This window comes from Caretta caretta, chromosome 6 (genome assembly GCF_965140235.1).
Source record: "Caretta caretta isolate rCarCar2 chromosome 6, rCarCar1.hap1, whole genome shotgun sequence".
Lineage (NCBI taxonomy): Eukaryota > Metazoa > Chordata > Testudines > Cheloniidae > Caretta > Caretta caretta.
The window spans coordinates 7,438,198-7,461,584 of record NC_134211.1 but is presented as its reverse complement, the minus strand read 5'-3'; the positions used below and the strand labels follow the sequence as shown (position 1 = coordinate 7,461,584).

The 23,387-nt window shown below is 45.3% G+C and overlaps 2 pseudogenes; both read right to left on the bottom strand.

The window, feature by feature from the left end:
• Nucleotides 1-695: 695 nt before the first annotated feature.
• LOC125638696 (olfactory receptor 5AP2-like) lies at nucleotides 696-1,464 on the bottom strand (annotated as a pseudogene).
• Nucleotides 1,465-19,219: 17,755 nt separating this feature from the next.
• The window catches only part of LOC142072421 (olfactory receptor-like protein COR4), a 30,672-nt pseudogene continuing 26,504 nt past the window's right edge, over nucleotides 19,220-23,387 (bottom strand).

Genomic DNA, 23,387 nt, shown 5'->3' with positions numbered 1-23,387 from the left:
ACAAAGGAGAGCTTTATGTGAATAAAACAGTATTAATACTTGCTTTACATTGTTTATCCTTTAAAAATTAGCATAAAAACAGACACTCTGTCCAAACGGCTGTCTTCCTTCTTGCAATTGCCTAAAAATAAAACTGTCTCTAACTTCTTGCATCCAAACTAAAAGAATGAACTTGTTTTCTTCCACAATATCCATTTGTTCTTGTGTCCACATTGGTACTGAGTTTAAATAATTCCTCTCCCTCCATGCTATTTATCATTTACCTAGATTTCAGTAAGGCGTTTGATATGGTGCCACATGGGGAATTATTAGTTTAATTGGAAAAGATGGGGATCAATATGAACATTGAAAGAAATAAGGAATTGGTTAAAGGGGAGACTACAGCGGGTCATACTGAAAGGCGAACTGTCAGGCTGGAGGGAGTTACCAGTGGAGTTCCCCAGGGATCGGTTTTGGGACCAACAGCAATTGTCCTTTAAGCCAAATGCCAGAGCATCTTGCCAATTCTACATAGTGTCACAGACCCTCATTCGTGGATCTTGAAAACAGCAATTTCTAACATTATATTTTCTGTACGCAGTCCAAAAGAATGTAATGTCACATGGAGTAGCTGAGTCAGAGAACTAAGGATAACGATACAGAGAATTCATTTTGCCATCTGCAGTTTATTGGTTAAAATATAATAATGATTATAATTACCAAGAAAAAATCTTCCTATATAACACCCTTTTAAAGGCATCATTTACCTCCTTGTTTCTCAGGCTGTAGATCAGGGGGTTCAACATGGGGATCACAAGGGCATAAAACACAGAGGTAACCTTGTCTTGGTCCATCAAATAGCTGGAACTAGGTCTTAAATATATACATATCAGCGTCCCATAAAACATAGTGACGACTGTCAGGTGGGAGGCGCAGATGGAAAAGGTTTTGCGTCTCCCCTTGGCAGAATGGATTCTGAGAATGGCCACGAGTATGCACATGTAGGAGATTAGGACATCCAGGAAAGTAGTCGTGACAATTACAGTCGAGAAAGTGAAAAGTACAAGGTCAGTGACCTGGGTGTCGGAGCAGGACAGCTTCAGCATGAGGGGCTTTGAAGCGGTGATACGCAATCACAGCCAGGAGGCGACATTCACTGGTCACAAAGAAACAGACGAAGAATAGTTGTGCCGCACACTCAGTGAAAGGAATGGTTCTCGTCTCTGCTACCAAGGTCATGAGCAGCCTGGGAGCTATGGCTGTGGAATATCCAATATCTACAATGGACATCTGGTTTAGGAAAAAGTACATGGGGGTATGAAGTCGGGTTTCAACCATGATTAACGCTATCATCCCAAGATTCCCCATCAGGCTGACCACATACATCACTAGGAACAACATAAAGAGGGGGATCTGTAGATCTGGATGATCTGTGAATCCTATGAAAATGAACTCTGTTGCCGTGGTGTGATTTCTCTCTGCCATTTATTCCAGAAACTCTCTCCTCTGCTCGTGAAAAATAAAAATAAGGATTACAATTAATCATGGGACAATAAAGTATTGAGTACAGATCCCTCATAATCCCTGTGATTGTTCCTGTGAAACAGTATATAAACATAACACGTCAAAGGACACTCCTAGGGAATGTTCTCTTTGTATTACCCACATGCTTTCCATTAGAGATAGGATATGACCCAGCTACAGAAATATTGTGTACTCTGTGTTAATATGCATGAAACCATCCAGTGGGTCAAATCTTCTATAAAATAAGAGATATATAGATTGGGAGTGTTTAGTTTAGAAAGGAGGCAAAAAATCTCCTATGAGTGTACGCAAATAATCAATGCCATAGAGTTTATTCATGGTCATTGATTTTCTCTTCCTAATCCGAACGACCTCAAAGGGCACAAGGGATGCTCAGTGCCCCTTTTATATAGGTGCCTAAATAGACATTTAGGTGCCTACTATGAGGCAGCCCCAGCGGAAAAGTTTGGTATCACTGTCTATGTAGCCTTAAAGTGTCACAGTCCTATTGGAGTCAGTGTATGTTTTACAGACATTCTTTCTCACCATGTGCATTATTTTTCCTCCCTCTTACAAATCCTCCCAGAGGTACTAACATTTGTAAGTGGTATGGACTGTAACTGATTCTATGGTTACTTTTGACTCTCAGATTCCCAGAGCCTAGAAATGAGAAAATGCATCTCCTACGGATAAATACTAAGACAACCTGTGGAACTCCTTGCCAGAAGATGTTTTGAGGGCCAAGACTATAGCAGGGTTCAAAAAAGAACTAGATAAGCTCATGGAGGATAGGTCCATCAATGGTTATTAGCCAGGATGGGCAGGGATGGTGTCCCTAGCCTCTGTTTGCCAGAAGCTGGGAATGGGCAACAGGGGACGGATCACTTGATGATTCCCTGTTCTGTTCATTCCCCCGGGGCACCTGGCACTGGCCATTGTCAGAAGAGAGGAGACTGGGCTAGATGGACCTTTGGTCTGACCCAGTATGGCCGTTATGTTTCTATGGAATTTCACTGCCACATTCACAAAGAAAGAGATGCTCAAAAGATAATAATAATGACATTTCTTACCAGTCATGGTGTAGGTGTACACTCAGTAAATTCCATTGTGGTTTGTATTTGGTGGAGGAAGTGATGGGCTGGTTTGGCTCCCAATAATTGTTGAGGAGATGTCAATTCCAGGAGAGGCAAAGCTGCTTTTGTAGTGAGCCAGCCACTCCAAGTCCCTATTCGACTCCAGTGATGCCATCAGAGGACCCAACCACATCAGCCAACCATCAGGGGCTCATTCACCTGCAGGTCTACGAATGTGATATATCCCATCATGTGCCAGCAATGCCCCTCTACCATGTACATTGGCCAAACCGGACACCTCCTCATCAATAATTGGGAATGGACCACATCCACCCTGATTGAATAGGCCCTGCCAACACTGGCTCTCCACTTGTGAGGGAACTCCCTTCTCTTCATGTGTCAGGATAACAATGTCTGCATCTGTAATTTTCACTCCATGCATCTGAAGTAATGGGTTCTTTACCCACTAAAGCTTATGCTCAAATAAATCTGTTAGTCTTTAAGGTGCCACCGGACACCGTGTTGATTTTGTGGATACAGACGAACATGGCTACCCCCTGATAGAATGTCAGAAGAGATCATGAAAATGTCTTTGATGTCTCCTGGAGGCTGGGGATAATAAATCACAGATTCCAAAATAGAACAGCTCTAACAGGAGAGATTGAGGGAGAACCACACCAGAATATCGCATATTTCAGCAACTAGAGTGCCCACAGGAGAGGTGGGAGACCCCTGGTGAAATCCCTTCTCCTTGGAGGTGGAAGGGGTAGGCATCTGGATGCTCAGAAAGAAGTAGCAGTGTGCATCCTCAGAGGCTGAAACAGGCACAAAGGTGCATTTACTGCAAGAATGTAGGTGCCAAGTGAGTTTAGGCATCTATGGGGTTTGGCCTCAGCTGAGAGGGGATTTCAGGAATAGCAATGGGGCATGGTTCTAGACTGAGATGCCCAAAGTGGCAATTCGATTTAGGAGTACAGGTTTCATCTCTGCCACGTGCCAACACTTAGATCTGGCCTACAGCCGAAATTTCGATTTACAGGTGTTGCTATATCTGTTAGGGATGTGCTTCTCCTCTGATATAGTTATACTGGTATAAGCATGAGTGTGGATGAAGTTATATCAGTATAAAGGTGCCATATACTGAATAGGTCCATAGATTATAGGCCAGACAGGACCATTGTAATAAGCTAGTCTGACCTCCTGTGTAATACAGGCCCTAAAGGAAATGTTGAAAGGATCAACTCAGGTGAAACCCCAATCTGTACATCTCCACCTCCATTAGCAGGGATCATGGACTAGCCATTGCACCACAGAGCTACCTATCGCATTGCATTAGTGCTTTCTCCCTAGTGCTACCCTAGAACAAAACACCTTTACCCTGCTGTAGCTGAGTCTATTCTACAGGGCAGAGCTGAGTGAAATTCAGAATTTCCATGCCATCGGAAAAACTGACTTGGGATGTAAACAAATGGTGACAAATCAAGGAAAAAAGCTCAAATATTAACATTTTGAACAGAATGGAAATTCTGAAAAATGTCCATCTGCAAATGTCAAAATCTTTGGTTTTCAAATTTTTGATCAGCATGAAACATGTGGACGTTCCAAAATTGAAATGCTTCCTGTCGGTGTATTGACCTGACTTAAAAGGCTACTGCCTGCCTCAGATTGAAATGTATTTAGTTGGAAAGTTTCAGCCTGTTCTGCCATTTCTGAGACCAAAGCTAGGGGAAAAGACATTGTTCTACCCACATTAAAAGAAAAAAAAAACACCCCACCGCAGATGACTTTTCCTCTGAAAAGCTCTGGTGACCCCAAGCTTTGCAGCAGTGACTTGAAATTTGACAGGGCGCTGCCTTATGCCGGTCTCATGAAATTCTGCCCAATTTTGACCCTTTAAAAAATTGCTGCTCACACAGGATCAATCGAGATTTGCTAGAGCTTCCCAGTTTAATCCCCCCAAGAGTCCATCTGCCCTGGGCAGGCAACATCCCAGGGATTCCAGGGGCTGAACAGGGGATTTTCCCAGCAATTCCAGTTCTGGGCTGTTGCAGGGTCTCAAATTGGGCACCCAAAATTAGTGGCAAGTTTTGACCTTAATTTCTCTGTGCCTCACTTCCCTACCTCACAGGGGCATTTTGAAAATAAATTCACACACTACAGTGATAAACGCCCTGGAAAAGCATATGAGCAAATTATGAATTCTGTCTCCAGAGCAAGGCTGGAAGAGTTTAAATAAGGCCTGGTGTAGAAAGGATCTGCAGGGCCCTCTTAGCTCCTGCCAGGCTGACAAAGTCCCTAGGAGACCCTGGGGTTCAATAATCACTGGGGTCATTCATTTACAGGTTCTGTTCCCACCACCTTTTCACCATACACAGCTTTAGGTTCCCATGTCAACCTAGGAGAGATGCACTATCTCTGCCTCTACTCCCTTACTCTCCCCCACTTTCCGCGGCTGTTCTCCCAGCCTTTTCTATAGCCCCAGGCTAATTGGGTGGGTAAGTGTCTCCCATTCACCAACTCGGTGCAGGTTTTTCTAGCCAGCTCCAATTTGCTTCCCTTAATGGGAGCTGGCCTGACAGAGGGCTGAGTCAGCAGCTCTTGCCCAGCTCTCCATCACACCTGGGCCCACACATTGAATGATGAGGCTAAAACAAAATACTGAAAAGCTGCTCACAAAGTGGGCACTTTCCATTCTCTGCACTCAAGCTGGCTGGGAACTTTTTTAATAAAATGGATTTTCCCCCACAAATATGGATTTGCCAAATAGGAATCTTTTAATTGGAATGTCTCAGTTTTGATTCAACATTTCTCAGGTTCAGGGTGGAATTTGTGATTAAACTCCAGAGACATAGAGAGAGCAACTCCAAAATAGCCAAATCCCAGCTTGCAGGGCACTCACCTGGGATGTGGGAGACCCCTATTCAAGTCACTTCTCTGCCTAATTAAGAGCAGGGAAATAGATCTATGTTTCCAATATCACAGGGGAGTGCCCTAATGTCTGCCCTGTTTTGTATTCTATGGTGCATCTCTGTCTCTCAGTCTCTCCTGTTGGGTGAATAATAAAGGATTCATTGGGACACACAAAGAGAAAGTCTATCTTGATAGCCCAGTGATTGTAAGCCTGATCTGGGATGTGAGAGACCCAAGTCCAAGTGCCTGATTTGGAATGGGGAAGAAGGAGTTGAGATCATCTTGGTGGGAGAGATAGTGAGTTTGGGGAGAGTTAGGTGTGGCCTGGGGAAGAGCATCCACAAGAAACTGTGGGTTTGCCTAGCCAAGAGAGCTATGGGGAATGATACTGCAGGTGATGGACATGGATGATGACAAACGGATGCACCCCTTTCCATAAGTGTTACTAGAGTCTCTCCAGCATCCTTTCTCCCCCAACCTTTTCTGTGGTGGTCAAGTCATCCTGACCCACCAGGCAATTGCTGGGTGGCATTTTGAGTGGTAGTATCTGGGGCTTATCTGGAGGGCCAAGTCACATTAGTGACTGTCAGCGAGTCTCCCTGGAACTGTTGAAAATCCACCAGTTCATCCCTTAACCTAGATGAGTACCCTAACCACTGGGCTACTGGTTATTCATGGGTCTAGCTTCTCTATCTCTCACTTTCTGTGAAGTTTTTCCAGGAAACCTGGTTTCATCCCAATGTAGAATGGGAAAATATTTTGAAATCTTGAATATCAGGAATCAGGAGACAGGAAATCCTTTCCCCACCTATGTCTACTCTGTACCCACTTATAATATTACCACTTAAAATAATTATCCTTTAAAACAATTGTCAAAGTTAGGTTTTTGGGCCTACACCACTTCTGTAGAGATTGAGGAATACCCAAGCTGAAATCACACCTTGGAATGGCGCATAGATCTACCCAATGAGGGGGTGGGGGGGGGGGGATGATTTTTAGAACTTCTTACGGTCCTTATGTTAGCTATCACTTATGGTCATCTACATGTATTATTGCCCTTTGGTGCTCGTGACTCTCTAAAGTTGAGCAGATCATTCCATTTAATATCTAGCCTTCAGGAAGAAAAAAAGACTTTCAATGACATGAATGTCTCTACAGGTACGCATTAGCCCTGCAACATCTTTCTGCTGGGGATTCCCAATGTTAGACACAGATCCTTTGTAGGACTTTTGCTTTGAGTTTCAGTGGTGCCAAGTGCCATCAACTCCCACTGACATTGATGGGAGCCAGAAGAGAAAACCAGTGTAAATGAAAACGTTCTACACCATTCGTTATTGTCTATACATTTACAAGAGATGATTTACCTCCTTTCGAAACTAATCTGATTTAACAACACAGAGGGTGGGCAGGAGAGACATAGATGGCAAAGCCCTGTGCCCTAAGGGATATTTCTGGCATGGGAACGATTCAGATTTGGACAGTCTCTCGTATTGTGGCGGAATCTCTGCACATATTTAATTGAATGCAAAACAATGCACAGTGTTTTGTTTCTGTAAGGAGACAGTGCACCAGTTCCAGGGGGAAGTGTGTGCATAACTCATAATACATTCCCCGAGACACACTATTTCACAGGAGCAGTCAGAGTTGTTACAAGGAATCTACACATGCTCCCTTTTTGGCTCCAGTTTATTTGCAAATTTAGATTTCCCACCCATGCCGCCTCATACCATGGTGACACAGTTGATTTTTCTGGGATTCATGGACCACCCAGAGCTGCAGGTCCCACTCTTCATGTTGTTCCTACCGAGCTATGTTATCGCACTGGTAGGGAATCTTGGGATGACTTTTAATCAGGATTGACTCCATCTTCACACCCCTATGTACTTCTTCCTCAGTAATCTGTCCATTGTCAGTGTTGGTTATTCCTCTGTCATTGCGCCTATGGTGCTCATGACTTCTGTAGCAGAGAGTAATAGAATCATTTCATTCACTGAGTGAGCTGTGCAATTTTTCTTTTTCTGTGTCTTTGTGACCAATGAATGATGCTTCCTGGCCACCATGGCCTCTGACCGCTTCACAGTCATCTGTAACCCACTGCTCTAGAGGGTCATCATGTCCAGGAAACTCTGTGTGCTGATAGTCGTTGTGTCTTTGTGAATTCAACGGCCAGAACAATTTGTATATTCAGCTTGTCTTTCTCTCACCCCAGGGTCAGCAATCGTTTCTTCTCTGGCATACCTCCCCTTCCTTAAGCTGTCCTGCTCTGACATACACAACACAATGATGTTATTCATTTCACCTTGTTGACTATATTTGTCAAGATTACTATGCTAGTTGTTCTAGATAGTCTCTTATATGTACGGCCTCGTCACCACCTGTGGTCAGATGTTGGCTGCGTGTGTGTTCGTTCAGTGTGCTGTCCCAGCTCTGTGGAGATAGCAGACCTCAATTAAACAGCCCAATAAATCCACAGACTCAATGTTCAGTGAAGGCACCTGGCCAGGTTTACTGTCAATAGAGCACAGTAATAGCATCTGGATGGATTGTCAGACCTGTATGCTTGTGTCAATGGACGCAACTCAGTCATTGGTGGGACTCTCCACTGCTCGCTAGGCTGGCCAAAGACACTTCCTCTGAGATACATCTTTTTACACAAATACAAACAAGTGACATATTGCCCCTGACGTATCAGAGTGACACTCTCTGACGTATTAGGGTGCCACCCATTGACGGATACAAGGGCTGCCCATTACCTTGTACATGTTGGTTTGATTAAAACATCCCTATCCATCATGCTGTCATCCTGACCTTATCCTTAAGATGGGTCAGCGTACTCCTGTTATTTCTGGGGCATGTGTTTGGTATCGAGGTGTTCTGGTACCGCCTTTCTGGAATGTGCTGGCGTATATATACTTGTGCCTAGCTCTACTTAAGCACGTGTGATTCTGCAATATCAGCCCTGTTCTTGCCAGATTCTGTGAACAGGGCCTGCCTCTTGCTCACAGCTTGGCTTTGCTTTAGATCTGCAAAGTTTTGGTTACTTCAGCTCAGGCTTTAGGCCTCACACCAGGACTCTGATACATGGCCTTATGTTTCAGGCCGTCTTCTTAATACACCATCCTGAAGATCCACTCAAACCTTTCTGTACCTGTGCCTCTCACCTGACAGCTGTCACTACCTTCTACGGTCCTCTCATTTTATGTATTTACGACCCAGTTCTGGCTACACCTTGGACCAAGACAACGTCATCTCTGTGTTCCCTATGCTGACCCCCCTGATATATAGCCTTAGAAACAAGGAGAGAAGGACGCCTTTAGAAGGATGATAAACAGGAAGATATTTTCTCAATAAATGTAGTTCCTGATTTTTTAAAAAAATCAATAAACAGCTGTGAGAGAGGGTGCAAGTTCTCTGGGTCACCATCCTGATTTCTCGGATTGCACCATGTCTTTGCATTGCACAAAAATCATTATTCATAATGGAGGCTCGTTAAACCATGCTCAGGTTAGCAAATATCCAAATAAATGTTGCCCTGGCACCCTTAATTTAGTCCTCTTGTGCCTTTGCATGATGATGCAGACTAATTACATGATCCTATATTATTTTTTTCCCTCTGGACCCCTTCCTTATTCAGTACACATGATTTTTGGCTCTCGGGCTGTGTATTGAAGGAGTCTGTTGTCTGTAAGATCCCTGCCTCATTTATTGCAGAGTTAATGTTGCATGGGCAATGCTCATTCTGGTATTTCCTAACCTGAGTTTGCAGCTTTTTGGTTCTTTGTGCCTTTCCTAATTTTTATGGCTTACTTTACTGACAAGACCAACCTTTATGACAAAGGTTTTTTTTTTGGTGTGTGCATGATGTATCCATTATTTATCTGTCCAGTATCAACAGTGTGTGCTTTACAAGGCAGAAAAAGTAAGGACACTCCCTAATTCAAAGACCCTATGGTTGAAGGAAGACTGAAAAATACAAAGAAAGCAGGGTATATAAGAACTAGCAATTTCTTTTTCTTTTGATGAATAATCATTAGTATTATTAAAGAAAGCGTGGTGCATTGGGGAACTTGCATGGTGAGGATGTTCCATGCAGAGGAAGCAATTTGAAAACACACAGGGAATGGAATGGGAGAAAGAAACACATGGTATTGGTGCTAGCTGGTAAAGCAGAGAGGGAGGGAGGTGATGTAGAAAAGACCTAGATTTTTGATTATGGCCTGTCCCTGTAAATAGCCCTGAACTGGGGTGGTTTGGCATTTTAAGGACTGGAGGCCTGAGCTCAGCCAACCCTAAATTCGTAGAGCTGGCAGACGACAGAACAAGGAGCAATGATCTCAAGTTGCAGTGTGGAAGGCTTGGATGTTAGGAAAAACTTTTTCACTGGGAGGGTGGGAATGCCTTTGAATCTGCTAGGATAGAGTCCCCCATCTTCTACTTAGAGACAATATTTTTTCTTACCTTCTACACAGATGATGATTTCTTTCCACAAAATCAACACAGTAATGAAAACAATCCCGAGAATCTCCTCCACACCAACCGTCTCTTGGTCCTCACCGAGAGACCGCGAGATGGAGGCTTGCTGCAGCAAGGCTACAGGGGTCTCCGAGGTTCCCCCTGCCCCGTATCCCTGTCCTGCCGGGCTGTTGTCAAGGGAGCTCTGTGGGGTCACACCCGCCTCATCATCTTTGCCCAATAGGCTGAGTTCCTGCCAAAGGCCTTTGTGAAGTCACTGCCACACTCACCTTTCCCTTGCAGGCCTGATGTCTGCCCCTGGCCAGCCCGGATGCATGTTTGAGCTGCACCCTGGATCTCCCCACTTGCTCATGATTGATTCTGGAGAGCAAGCAGGCCACCCAGTAAAACAGCAGAGGCTATTCTTCACCCCACACTGTGTTTTCCATACAGACATAGATTGTGAAACTATTTGATGTCCTAATCCGGCCTCTATTTCACCGGCTATGAAATTTCACACGCTTAACACCATATTAAGCCCAATACTTGTAATTCACGAAAAGGTGCCATGGCACCTTCCAGAATGATAACCAGTTGTGATGCGAGTATACCAGGAAACAGAGAATCCACCTCTTCCCTGGGTAATTTGTTCCAGGGTTTAGTCTCCCTCACTGTCAAAAATGTTTGCCTTACATCTCATTTGAATTTCTCTGGCTTCAACTGACAGCCGTTGGTTCCTGTTGTGCCTTTCTCGGCTAGATCGAAGTAGCCCTGCCCCATGAAATCCGATCTCTCCTGGAATCCCCCAAGCCAGGAGAACCCAGTAGGGTCCTCCTAGCTGTTTGTCTGCTGGGCTGGAGATATCAGACGCACCAGAGGCATGCAGAAGAGAGTGCACTGCATCAGCCCTGCGTTGGGCTCAGTGGTTTGGCCTTGGCAACTTCTGCTCCAGTCACATCTCTGGGTGCCTGGGCTCAGGGCTTCTGACCCCCGTGGTTGCAGCTAGGGCTGGGGTGCTGAACTCAGGACTTTCATGTCCCTACCCACTCCTGCTCGCACTCTGGGTGCCTGGGCTCAGGGCTTCTGCCCGACATCTGCAGCTGGGGCTCAGGGCTTCCCTTGCACTTCCTTCTGGGGCTCAGGGGTCCATTTTTAAGGATGCCCCCAAATTGGCCCTTTTCTTAATTTGCCAGGGGACTAGTAAGTAGGAGCCCCCAGCTGAGCTGCTCTCAGAAGCAGGGGCCCACTCGCACATCTTAGAACCTCCTCTAACTTCAGAAAGATTCTTGGCTGCTTCCCTCAGAGCCCAGGTCTGAAGGCAGCACAGAAGTGAGCGTGGCAATGCTGTGACCCCCCCACAACAACCTCTGAACTCCCCCACGATCCCATTTTGGTCGGGACCCCCACCAAAGAAAATGTCATTGAGATGGACGTGTTCCCAAGGAATGTGTCAATTTCAAGGAATCAACATTTCCCAGCTGAAAACAAATGTTCTCCTGGAAAACTTTCAATTTGTTTCAGAGTGGTGGCCATGTTAGTCTGTATCAGCAAAAACAATGAGGAGTCCTTGTGGCACCTTAGAGACTAACAAGTTTATTTGGTCATAAGCTTTCGTGGACTAGAACCCACTTCATCACATGCATGGAGTGAAAAATACAGTAGCAGGTATAAATACACAGCACGTGAAAGGATGGGCATTGCCATACCAAATGGGAGGTCAGTCTAACAAGACAATTGAATTAAGAGTAGGATACCAAGGAAGGAAAAATCACTTTTGTTGTGGTAATGAGGGAGGCCCATTTCAAACAGTTGATAAGAAGGTGTGAGTAAGAGTAGGGGGAAATTAGTATAGGGGAAGTGAGGACTTTTGGCTGAAGAATTTTATTTCATTTTTTAATGAGAGTGTGTCTTTTAGGTTTTGTGGCACACAAGCAGAGAAGTTTGCAAGACATTGCAAACTTCCAGCAAGAACAATAACACACAAGAGCCCCAAAATCAGAGGGAGAGAATGTAAGCTACTGCCTATAACATAGAGGCACAATTCACTGGGTGCCTGCTGACTGACTGCTGCTAAGCCCCCACTGAGCTGTCTAGCATACAAGTAGGTCCAGGAACCGTGCCCAAAATTTAAAGTCGCAGTATTCAATTTTAACACAACCACAAATACACCAGAGCCTCCAAATTTTCTGTTTTACAAGGTCTCTCCTTGTTTTGGAACACTGAGTTCTAAACATGCCATGGGGAATTTGAATCAAATTTCAGCTACTGATTAGTATGTGTTTGGAACAATCACTCATGTGCATTCGGTGTTATGTTGTTGGTTTCTTTAGGAAATTTGGGGAAACGGGAGCACTGGGAAAGCCTATTCCCCCCCCCCCACACACACACACACTGCACATTTGCTGCCCACTGGTGCTGCCTGAGCAGTAGCATTGTGACATCAGAGATAATCCACCACTCAGCGCTCCCTGCCTCCAGCTCCTTGTCACACCTGGGGAGAATGACTAGCCCCTGGCTGCCACGGCAACAGCTACCTGTGACAACTGATTGCCCCCTTCTTACCAGAACATCATCACAGAAAGGAAGTTTGTAATGAAACAGGACCAGATTTGGACAAGCAGGGCAGCCGCCTGCTGGGCTCATTCGGGTTTGTCCTGTGGTACGGTACAGTGTTTCTTCTCAAAGGGCCAGTGTGTGTTACTTTCCTGAGTAAGGGCTAGGTGAAAGTGATATGCAAAGATCCAGCTCTTTTTCTTGGATATTGTTTATCTGCTTCTTACAAATTGAGGATTGGAGCTTAGAACTTTCACGGAAACTCAAGTTGCATAAAATGAGTTTTGTTTTAATATAGTTTAATTTAATTATTTTCAATACTGTGTTCAACACAGCACTGAGTGGTGAAAAGGGACCTTCACAAAGATAAGAATGGCAATAAAATATATACTGAAAACAGCAGATGATTAAGAGGTTCATTGTTTAAACAGCACTTTTATAATAGTTTTTCTTTCTATTAAAAAAATTAAGGAAATTAACAAACCAAAACCCCTTCATTTAATGTTTCTTAGTTTAGCTTTCAATAATAAATTAAGCTGTCAAATAATTCGGATATACAAAGTCAAGGTTTTAAAAAGGATTAAAAGGTTACAACTTTTAGCATTCTCAGGTTAGCAAATGTCCAAATAAGTGTTGCCCTGGCACCCTTAATTCAGTCATCTTGTGCCTTTGCGTGATGATGCAGATTTTAGTTACATCATCCCATGTTGTTTTTTTCCCGTCAGGACCCCTGCCTTATTCAGTGCACAAGATTTTCTGCTCTGGGGCTGTGTATTGCAGGAGTCTGTTGTCTGTAGGATTCCTGCCTCATTTATTGCAGAGTTAATGTTGTGTGGGCAACGCTCATTCTGGTATTTCCTAACTTGAAAGTGCTTGACTTTGAAACCTTTTAATCCTTTGTGTATTTTCTATTTTTTAAGGCTTACAACACTGATGAGACCAACCTTTATGACAAAGGGTATTTTTTTGTTTGTGACATATCTATTATTTGTCTGTTTAGTGTCAATAGTGTGTACTTTACAAGACAGAAAAACTAAAGACACTCCCTAATACAAAGACCTCATGACCTAAGTAAGACGGACACATACAGAGAAACCAGCATGTGTAAGGACTGGGAATTTCTTTTTCTCTCTTTCTTTTGAAGTCATTTATACTTAATTATTATTATTTATTAGCGGTTGTTCAGAACCATCCATAAGTCTCATTTAATTGGGCTGCAAAGTTACACAGGCACAAGGTCATGCTCCCAGAGTTCAAATAAATTGGAAAACAAGTGTAATACGTTGCATGTAGCACCGTGCGCCGGCAAACACGATGGAACATGGCAGATACCATTGCTGGAGCAGGCTTGCTTCATGCCGGGGACCAAGTCATGCTCTCTGCCACACTGTTACAGCCCCTTGGCAATCAATGTTGAGAATGATGTTAAACCTACTGAGGACCAGCACAGTATAACCACATAATAATGCAAGGCTGGCCATACCTTGACCTTCCCCTTGATAGCTCCAACCTGCCTCGTATGATAGGCGCTGGGTCAGGGAGCCAGGGGATGGGTTCTACATCAGCTACAGAGCCCATATCTCCTCAGTGGCAGAAACCTTTGCAAAAATTTTAAAGATAATGCATCTACATGTGATTATCCCCTGTCCCCAAGAGAAATATGGTATATTTTAATGAGTCTGCCCATGCTTGTCTTGATGATCAGAGCTAAAAAGTGCAACAGGGATTCTCTCTCAAAACGATGCTATGCCAAACATTAAAACATACTTCCATCCTATACTTTGAAATCATGAAAGACAACATCTCTCAGAAGGTAGGAGTGAACATTATTACCATTACAATAGAACTGAATTCTCCTTTTGTTTTTACATCAGGAAAAAACTCTCTTCAAGTTACCTTGCCCAAGATAGAAATTTGCAGAAGTCAACTTGTTGATTATTTGAATCTGAAATGCAGCCATATTTTTCTTTCAGGATAAAATTATACTCTGGAAGGGGCACTGCTCTCTGGTGAGGACATCAGAAGATGTGAGAACAGAAAGGAGATTGTTCTGAGTCTTTCACATGACTTCTCTCTCGTAGTCCATACCTTGGGTGACTTTCTGAGTGGATTATTGACATGACCTTTAATAGTGAGATGTGGAATAATCAGCCCTTCCCCGCATCTCACCCTGAACTCTAATAGTTAGAGATTCATTTAAGCCCTAAAGCATCATGTTAGTATCCCTTAAGCATCCGGATCCATACACTATGCTATATAAAGCTGTCAAATCCCTCCAGTTTCTTTGTATTTCTGCTTAACAGCACTCCTAGGATCTACAGACATTTCCCAACTTCTCAGCTCACCCATAATACAAGCTCAAACCAGCAAGGTACTGAACATGCTACCCGCAATCCAAAGAAACATATAAGCACATGCTTAACTTGAAGCAACTTTAAGAATGTAAGAAGCCCCATTGAAATCAACATGCTTAAAATTCTGGGTGCTCCACTACATGAAAGATGGAGATAGATTGGAGACAGCTCAGAGGACAGCAACAAAAATGATGAAAGGTTTAGAAGTGGTAGGGGATGGTCTAGATGACCTCTTCAGGCCCTACGTTTCTATGATTGTATGAAAAGATAATGCAGCTGCCTAAATGTTCTGCTGGACTGAGGCAAGATCCACACAGGATTAAGGCTTAAATGACCTATTGTTCTTTGCTTGGACGCATTTGATGAAAGAAGTCAAGTCCTTCTTCCTTGGTACCTTCTGTAGAACTGCACAATAACCAAGCTGCTTTTGAAGTTAAATAATCATTTTATTTGTAATATTTGTCTGAATGCCGACTGACTGGCATGCTATTTGGCCAAAACCAAAGAGTGGGTAAAGAAATAAATGACACATGTGTGTATGTATGTATGGCATGTGTATGAATATGTACACACACGCACACACACTTTTTCTTCGTCTTTGGCCACAGTAAACACACCACACACACATACCTGCTGATCACACTCGATGTTCTCTACCTTTTACCTCGCCAGGGGTGTTATGAATGAGACCCACGACATTCTCATAATTTCACAAACTGGAATGTGCGACATGAGCTAAATACATTTAACTATTATATGATCTGGCAAGCACTATTGTGACACGGGGTGAGGAAAGAGGTTCAGTGAGGATATTGACATAGGATGAAACAGGTTTACAGGCAGTTTGATCCCAACTCACTAATCATAATAGAATATTATTATTCTTATCTCTATAAAGACTGTCATGGATGGTTACAAACTGTTCAGGAAGGACAGGCAGGGCAGAAAAGGTGGGGGAGTAGCACTGTATGTAAGGGAGCAGTATGACTGCTCAGAGCTCCAGTACGAAACTGCAGAAAAACCTGAATGTCTCTGGATTAAGTTTAAAAGTGTGAGCAACAAGAGTGATGTCGTGGTGGGAGTCTGCTATAGACCACCGGACCAGTGGGATGAGGTGGATGAGGCTTTCTTCCGGCAGCTCGCAGAAGCTACTAGATTGCACGCCCTGGTTCTCATGGGTGACTTTAATTTTCCTTTTGTTTGGCGCTTTGGGGTTTGAAGGGGAACGGTTTGTCGTAGTTGCTGCTGTTTTAGCCGGGCGTTGCTATCCGAATCACGGCACCAAATTGTGGAAGAAAACAAGTTCTTACTTTTAGTTTGGATGCAACAAATTAGAGACAGTTTTATTTTTAGGCAATTGCAAGAAGGAAGACGGCCATTTGGACAGAGTGTCCTTAGGCAAATTTTTAAAGTATAAACAATGTAAAGCAAGTATTTATAGCTTTTTATTATTTATGTAATAATAAAGCTTTGTTTTGTTTATACTTTTTTATAATTTATTTGTGGCAAAAAATGTTAAAGAATTACAGTTTATTGTTATTTTAAGACAAGCTTAAAACCAGCTTTGCTTTGCAATTTTTATACGCTTACACCAGTTTTGCATTTATAAGTTTTGTGTTAGAGTTAGTCTGACTTTTGCTTTGTTTTCAACCGAACTAAGATGGCTGCACTTAAATCCCTTTTTCTTACTTCCACAGGAAGTTTAAACTTGAAATTAAACGAAGATTTCTGACCATAAGAGGAGTGAAGTTCTGGAACAGCCTTCCAAGGGAAGCAGTGGGGGCGAAAGACCTAGCTGGCTTCAAGATTAAGCTTGATAAATTTATGGAGGAGATGGTATGATGGGTTAACATGATTTTGGCAATTAATTGATCTTTGACTATTTGTGGTAGATGAGGCCCAGTTGCCTGGGATGGGATGTTGGATGGGATGTGAGTTACCCAGAAAAGAATTCTCCTTCGTATCTGTCTGGTGAGTCTTGCCCACATGCTCAGGGTTCAGCTGATCAGCATATTTGGGATCAGGAAGGAATTTTCCCCCTGGGCAGATTGGCGAGGCCCTGGGGTTTTTTGCCTTCCTCTGCAGCATAGGGCACGGGTCACTTGCTGGAGGCTTCTCTGCACCTTGAAGTCTTTAAACCATGATTTGAGGACTTCAATAGCTCAGACGCAGGTGAGAGGTTTATTGCAGGAGTAGGTGGGTGAGATTCTGTGGCCTGCACACAACAGTCACCATTAAAGGCATAAAGAAAAGGAGTACTTGTGGCACCTTAGAGACTAAACAATTTATTTGAGCATGAGCTTTGGTCTCTAAGGTGCCACAAGTACTCCTGTTCTTTTTGCGAATACAGACGAACACGGCTGTTACTCTGAAACCTGTCATTAAAGGCATGTGTTCCATATGGCTGATGTCAGGTGTGCAGTCCAGAATAAGAGGGTAATACCTTGCTGACTTAAGATCTCCCACAATCTTCCGTTTGACTTTTGTTGCCAGTAACTGTATGATCTCATTTTGAATTATTTTCCAAGGCAGTAGTGTGTGTACATTTCCTGGGTGATGACACTTCTTAGAAGCTCCTGGAGTACAGCACCAAACTCAGCCATCAGCTCCACAATTTTAAGGAAGTTTCCATTGTTTGGCACATACAGCTGACGTGAAATGTCACGCAGTGCAAGGTTTTAGGTAGCAAGCATTCTCACAATGGCAATGAGACTTTTTTCAACATTTTGCCAGTAGAGAGATACTGATGCAATCTTCTCTTGATGCTGATCATCTGTGGTGGCCTTTAGCCTTAGTCTCATCTCAAGCTCTTTCCACCTATGGAATGCTCTCTGGTGATTTGCTTCCTTCTCATGGCATGCCAGATTTCTAGCCAGATTTTTCCAGTCCTTTGTTTCTGTAGAACCCAACGTGGCTGGAACATTAGATCGGAAGAGTTTGCAACAAAAACAGTGTGCAGCATTCTCCATTTTTGAATACATAAGTCCCGGCCTCTCCACTTTGTCACCATTGGGGATTTCATGCAAGTAATGTGTTTGATGGAAACTACTATTTCATTGTCTTTTTGGGAACATGAAGTTTTTCACTTGCTGTGGCCCATGCGGTACAAGGAAGTCCCTCAGGCTACTGCTCAAGTGAGTCCACAGTCTTGGATCATGTAGACGTAAGGAACTCAAATCATCATCAGCAGTTTCTTGCGCCTCCACCACACTCTTCTCTGATCTACACTTTTCTTCAGGAACGTGCATGGTGACATCCATTGGAGATGCAGATAGGGACGCTGCAGTTGCTGCCAGGTCACCTGCACTCTGACTAACTGGAAGATCAGGTATCTCCTCACCACTCACATCCTCACTGGGCTGGAAGGCTCACCGTGAACATTTGTGTCTACGTATCTCAGGAGAGCTCCTTCCTGCTTAGATGAAGAAAGCAAAAGAAGCATTTCTCTTTTTCTGAATGCTGCCTCAGAGGGACGTTTTCTTCTTTCACTCATGACTGCTGTTCTGTGCCAGCTATAGTGGCTCTCAACACTCAGTTGAAGGGGACAAATAAGCAGGCTGGTAGCAGGGCCTGAGTGAGGGAAGATATCAGCGTCTTAAGGGCCTAACTGGCTCCTACTACTTCAGCTGACTTCCTGTTCTCCTCAAGTGGGTTCAGATAAGCAGCAGGAAACAGGAAGCTCCCTGAGAAGCTGGGGTTAATCAGTCCAGACTCCTGAGGATGATAGAGAGGTACATAAGAGGTTCCTCCTCTCTTTCCCTCCAGTTCCTGGTGCACAGTGACTCCTGTGACCCCTCTAGCCCATCAGCACTCAGCTCTCCTGCATTCTGCTGAGTGGCTGAGATCTGGGGGAACAGAAACCCTTTGTTAGAGATGGAAAATCTCTTCACAGGGTCACTCTGTCAATGGCGGCCAGACGCCTTCCCTGTGAAATCCCAAATGCGCAGCCCCTTGGATTTTCACAGGGGAGATCTCTGCTCATTCACTGGTCACCCGTGGCTGCAGTCTCTGGTGGGGGGAATGTAGAGGGGTCTCTGCAGATGGTCCCTTCTACAGTGCCCATAATGGGAGGAGGTTTGGCCTTGTGATGTGAGGCATGGATCTGAGAGTTAGGGCTCCTGGGTTCTGTGACTCTGGAAGGGGGCGAGGTCTAGTAGGTAGAGCTGGATTGGTTGACAATGAGTGAGCAGAGCTTGTGCTGAAGGACCCTGGTTCAATCCCCCCCAATTCCTGTGGTGTCTACATGTGGCCATGACTTTACTTACCTATCAGTGTAGGTTGTTCAGACTATTCCTGGACACATGTCTTACATGTGCTGCTGGCCATCTCTGAGATGTAGGTCCTTCATCCACACAAGGACATGGCATATCAAGGTCAATCCAGCAGCTCCCATCTGGTCTTCACCTCCACAATGGATGGAAAGCCCGAGCCTGACCAGAGAAAGACAGGGTGGTGTTATTCAGGGGAAGCTGCTGGAGCTCCTGTATCCCCGCTCTATCTCACTCTCCCGCACATGAAGGAATTTCCAAAGATACCACTAATCATGGATGAACAAAGCAGCCAAGATGAGGTCAGTGTGGCTTGATTTACTGAGGAGACTGGTTCTAAGGGAAGAACAGGTTTCTCCCCTGCTCTAGGGAGATTCCCATCAGAAAAGTATCTGATGGCAGGGGTGGGGGCAATGGAAGCCCCCAGCCCCTTGAATGGCAGGAAATCAGGACTCGGGGAGTTAAGGGGTGTCTCTGTCCTGCTGCAGGGAGCAGGTCTGGAGAGCAGAAAGGGCACTAGTGATGTTGTAGGAAAGACAGTGACTTCTACCTGTGAAGGTGGCTGAAGCTTCTTGCAGACACTAGAGTTGAAGATCCTCACACCTCCTTTGGGGATCCTTTTCCCTAGGAATAAAATAAGGAGAATGACGTGTGAAGCCCAGGTCTGGGATCCAGGGAACAGGCAGGATCTCAGCCAGGCTACACACCAGGAACCTGATCTTTATCCCAAGAACCACAATTACCCAGATGAGGTTTTCTCCCCCATTTGCTTCCAGGTTATTTACTCACAGGATTCATTCATTTGCTTTGCTGTGTTTCCACTCTCTGCATCTGTTCATTGGTTTAAGTAACATTCTTTCCGTCTTTGCTTCTGTTTCCTCTTATTACAGGGTAGCATCTGCTTAGCACCTTCAAAAAATAAATTAAACACAAAATCCTGATTCTACAAGACGAAAGTTTCTGAGAATTTGGCTGCAGAACTTTAGTGTCTGCATATTTCATTTCCTATTGTTTATTCCGGTGCAGGTCTGATGCAATCTGCCCACCCAAGAATGCCCCCATGAAGCACAGGGTGCCCTTACAATACCAGTTAAAAGAGAGGAAGAGAGTAGATTAATAGCAGGGAGAAAAAATCCAGTGCATCAGCACTTCTCTGCATCGTTGCAGCACCAGTCCCGGGAGCAATACAGGTTAAAAATCCGCATTGTTCTTTCCTCCTCGAACCACATCCGAGTAGAAAAAGGCCTTCAGACAATTGTTTCCTTACACTCTAAATGGGTGAAATTCAGCCCTGTGCAGACAGCCAGGGAAAGGTCTGTGCATCACAGAGGGTTTAAGTGGTACTTCACTGCACAAGTGCTGTGAGAGGAGAGGACATACCCCAAAAACTCTGTGGAGAGTTGGCCGGAGGTACGCTTTTCCAATTCTGTGTGGAGACCATGCTGCCGAAACCTCACCAGGTTCGGGTGTGGTGTGCATGTTGCTCTCGGTTCTCCAAAAAAAGAAGTCTGTCACCTGAATAGATGATACTGTGTGGATCCACAATGTCGCCAGATACATCACTGATGAAGTGTTGCAAAGGCAGGGGACCGTTAGTTAGCTCAAATGGCATATCAGACAGTTAAAATGTCCATAGTGTGCTTTGAAATCTGTCTTCTATTTGTGCCCTGCCTAATCAGTGTTAGATTGTAAATCCTCGCAGATGAAGTTGGATGAACAACTTTGCAGGTTTCCAGCGAGCCAACAATTGTGGGATTCCCAGCAGGGGGTTATGGTTCCAAATGATCATTTTTTTCAGGGGCTGATTGTCTAGAGAGGTACAGTAGAGTCCCACATTTCTTCTTCCCCAAAAGGCCCTGGGCACCCTTGGGAAATGCTTATTTGCTCATAAACTCTGAGGACCAGTTTTCAGGCCTGTACGCAGGGAGAGCCACTAATTCTGGTTCCACCAATGTGTAAATACTGGTGAAGGTAACTTTCAAGCAAGGTTGCAGGTCAAGAGAGCAGTTATAGTCCTGCTAGAGAGGCAACGAGTCCCCATTTCTTTCAAAGGTATCCATGTAATCTGGGTATTGATCAGGAATGCCGGGTGTCTGATTCAAGAAGGTGGAGTAGGTCCAGGGGCGGAAGCTGGTTCAATGAACCCCCGATATTTTCAGTCATTTCTGTTGTGCAACTCCAGCAGGGACATCATCAGGCGAGGCTCATGTAATGAGGTCATTGTTCACACCTGGTGTGGTGTGTCCCTATTGCATACAGGCCACTTACTTGTGGAGATCCTGCTTTTCTCCAAAAAGTTGCACCCCCTAATGTCACGTACTGCACCTGATAATTAGGCACAGGGGTTGGAGCGCAGGTCACAGCGAGGTGCAGGATAGGCTGAGAGTAACGCTAGAATCAAGGTCCAGGGACACACCATGGTCCAAACCAAGATCAGAATCCATTGACAAAGCAGAAGCAGAACCAGAGCCAGAGTCTAAATGCATGCCAAAGGTCGTAGCCGGATAGTCAGAGAGCAAAGATCAGCCAAGTCAATGTCAAGCCAGAGTCCAGATAGAGGCCGAGGGTTAAAGCCGGGTAGCCAATGTCCGAGTGCTTGAGGAAAATCAGGAGGAGAAGGCAATGCTGGAGTGAGTTGGTGGAGGGCCTGGAGCGGGGCTAGAGAAGGGCAAGGAGAATATGGAACCAGGATGGGTAGCCAACATCTGGAGGTAAGAAGGGTCACGCTAAAGTCATAATCAGAGACCGGAGCCAAGGGTCAAGCCAGAGTCAACAGTGAAGAACCAGAGGGCAGAGCAGGACAGGGTGGTGCATGCAGGCAGGAACCAGGATGACGTACAGGTTCTCCTAGGCTCTGCCCAGCTTGATCCCTAGAGACCCCTCATTAAGGGGGGTCTCCCTTTCTAGGAATAAATGGAGAGCAAGATGTCAAAGATGTCTCTGACCCTAGGATCCAAGCCAAGGGGAGCAACCACCCAGGCATTGTGCTAGGACCCCATCACCCTCCCTGTTCATTTCACACTCAGAGACCCCCACAGCAGGAGGGCAGAATAAAGGGCAGAACCTGAAGTTGCCCCTCGGGGAAAGGGACGAGCCTGGGACCCAGTCCAGTTCCCAGATCTACCCCCAGGAGTGTGTGACCAGGATCTCAGCCCTTCCTCTGTGTCTCATACCCCACCTCCCAGATGGGGAGGATCCTTCCTTGCCCCAAGTTGCTAGGGGGAGTTTCATTTGTGGATGGGAAGGGTTCAGATACCATGTGGGTGTCTTGGGCCCCAGGTGGGGGATGGTCAGACATTCACTGCGACGGGGTGACATGTGCCATAGGGAGGTCTGAGCAGTGATGACAGGGGAGGGGCTGCACATTGGGCCAGCCCTCCCAGAGTGCAATGGTTACTGAGGATAAACCCTGGCTCTGCGGATGCTCTCATTTCTGGGCCAGCCCCACGGCCCTGACAGCTTGATGCTTCTGAAACTGGCCTCTGGGCATGGGGGAGGGACCGTATCTGGCCTGGCCCCAGCTCCAGGGATCTGGGTGGGACATGGTGACAAGAGCGAGGTGCTCGGCCTGGGTTTCTCTCAGTGCTGTGGGGTTTATGGCCCCTCCCCCTAGCCCTTCTCCCCCAGGCCCAGTGAGAAATAGCACTACCTGCGGCAGGGAGTGGGAGCTTCTGGACATGGGAAGGGGGGGGCCCTTCAAGTCTGTCCCACGGAGCACAGACCCTGCAGCTCTTTGGAACCTGGTGCAAGCACCGGGTATAGAAGAGATGGGCCATTATCGTCACTGTAACCTCCTACTGCTGCAAGGGAACAAGAATCAGTCAGAGATTCTGACATACATGGCAACGAAGGGCATTAACAGCAAAGGGAACCAGCAAAATTTCCACCCCAACTTTCCCCACGTCTGAGGGACGGATTCTCTCACCCAACCCCCGAGACTACATTTTGTCTCCTCCCTAGTGACCTCCAACCCCTCTCCCACCGTTGCAGAATGAACTTCTGTCCCCTTCCTCTCAGCCCCACCGGGAGAGCTGTTCTACCTCCCAAACCAGCCGGGGATTAAACTCCGCTCCCCAGAATCCCCTCAGCCTCCCTCTCCCCATCCAGCTGAGGGGCTGGAAGGCTCTGGGCAGTAGTGCTGTGGGGTGAGAGGACACCTTTCCGAAGGGCCCCACCCCTGTGATTAAGATGACGCCATGGACAGTAGCTGAGGGGAATGGGACACTTCAGTAGCCTCTGCTGACTGACTCCTCCAGTTCTCCCAGAGCAGGTGG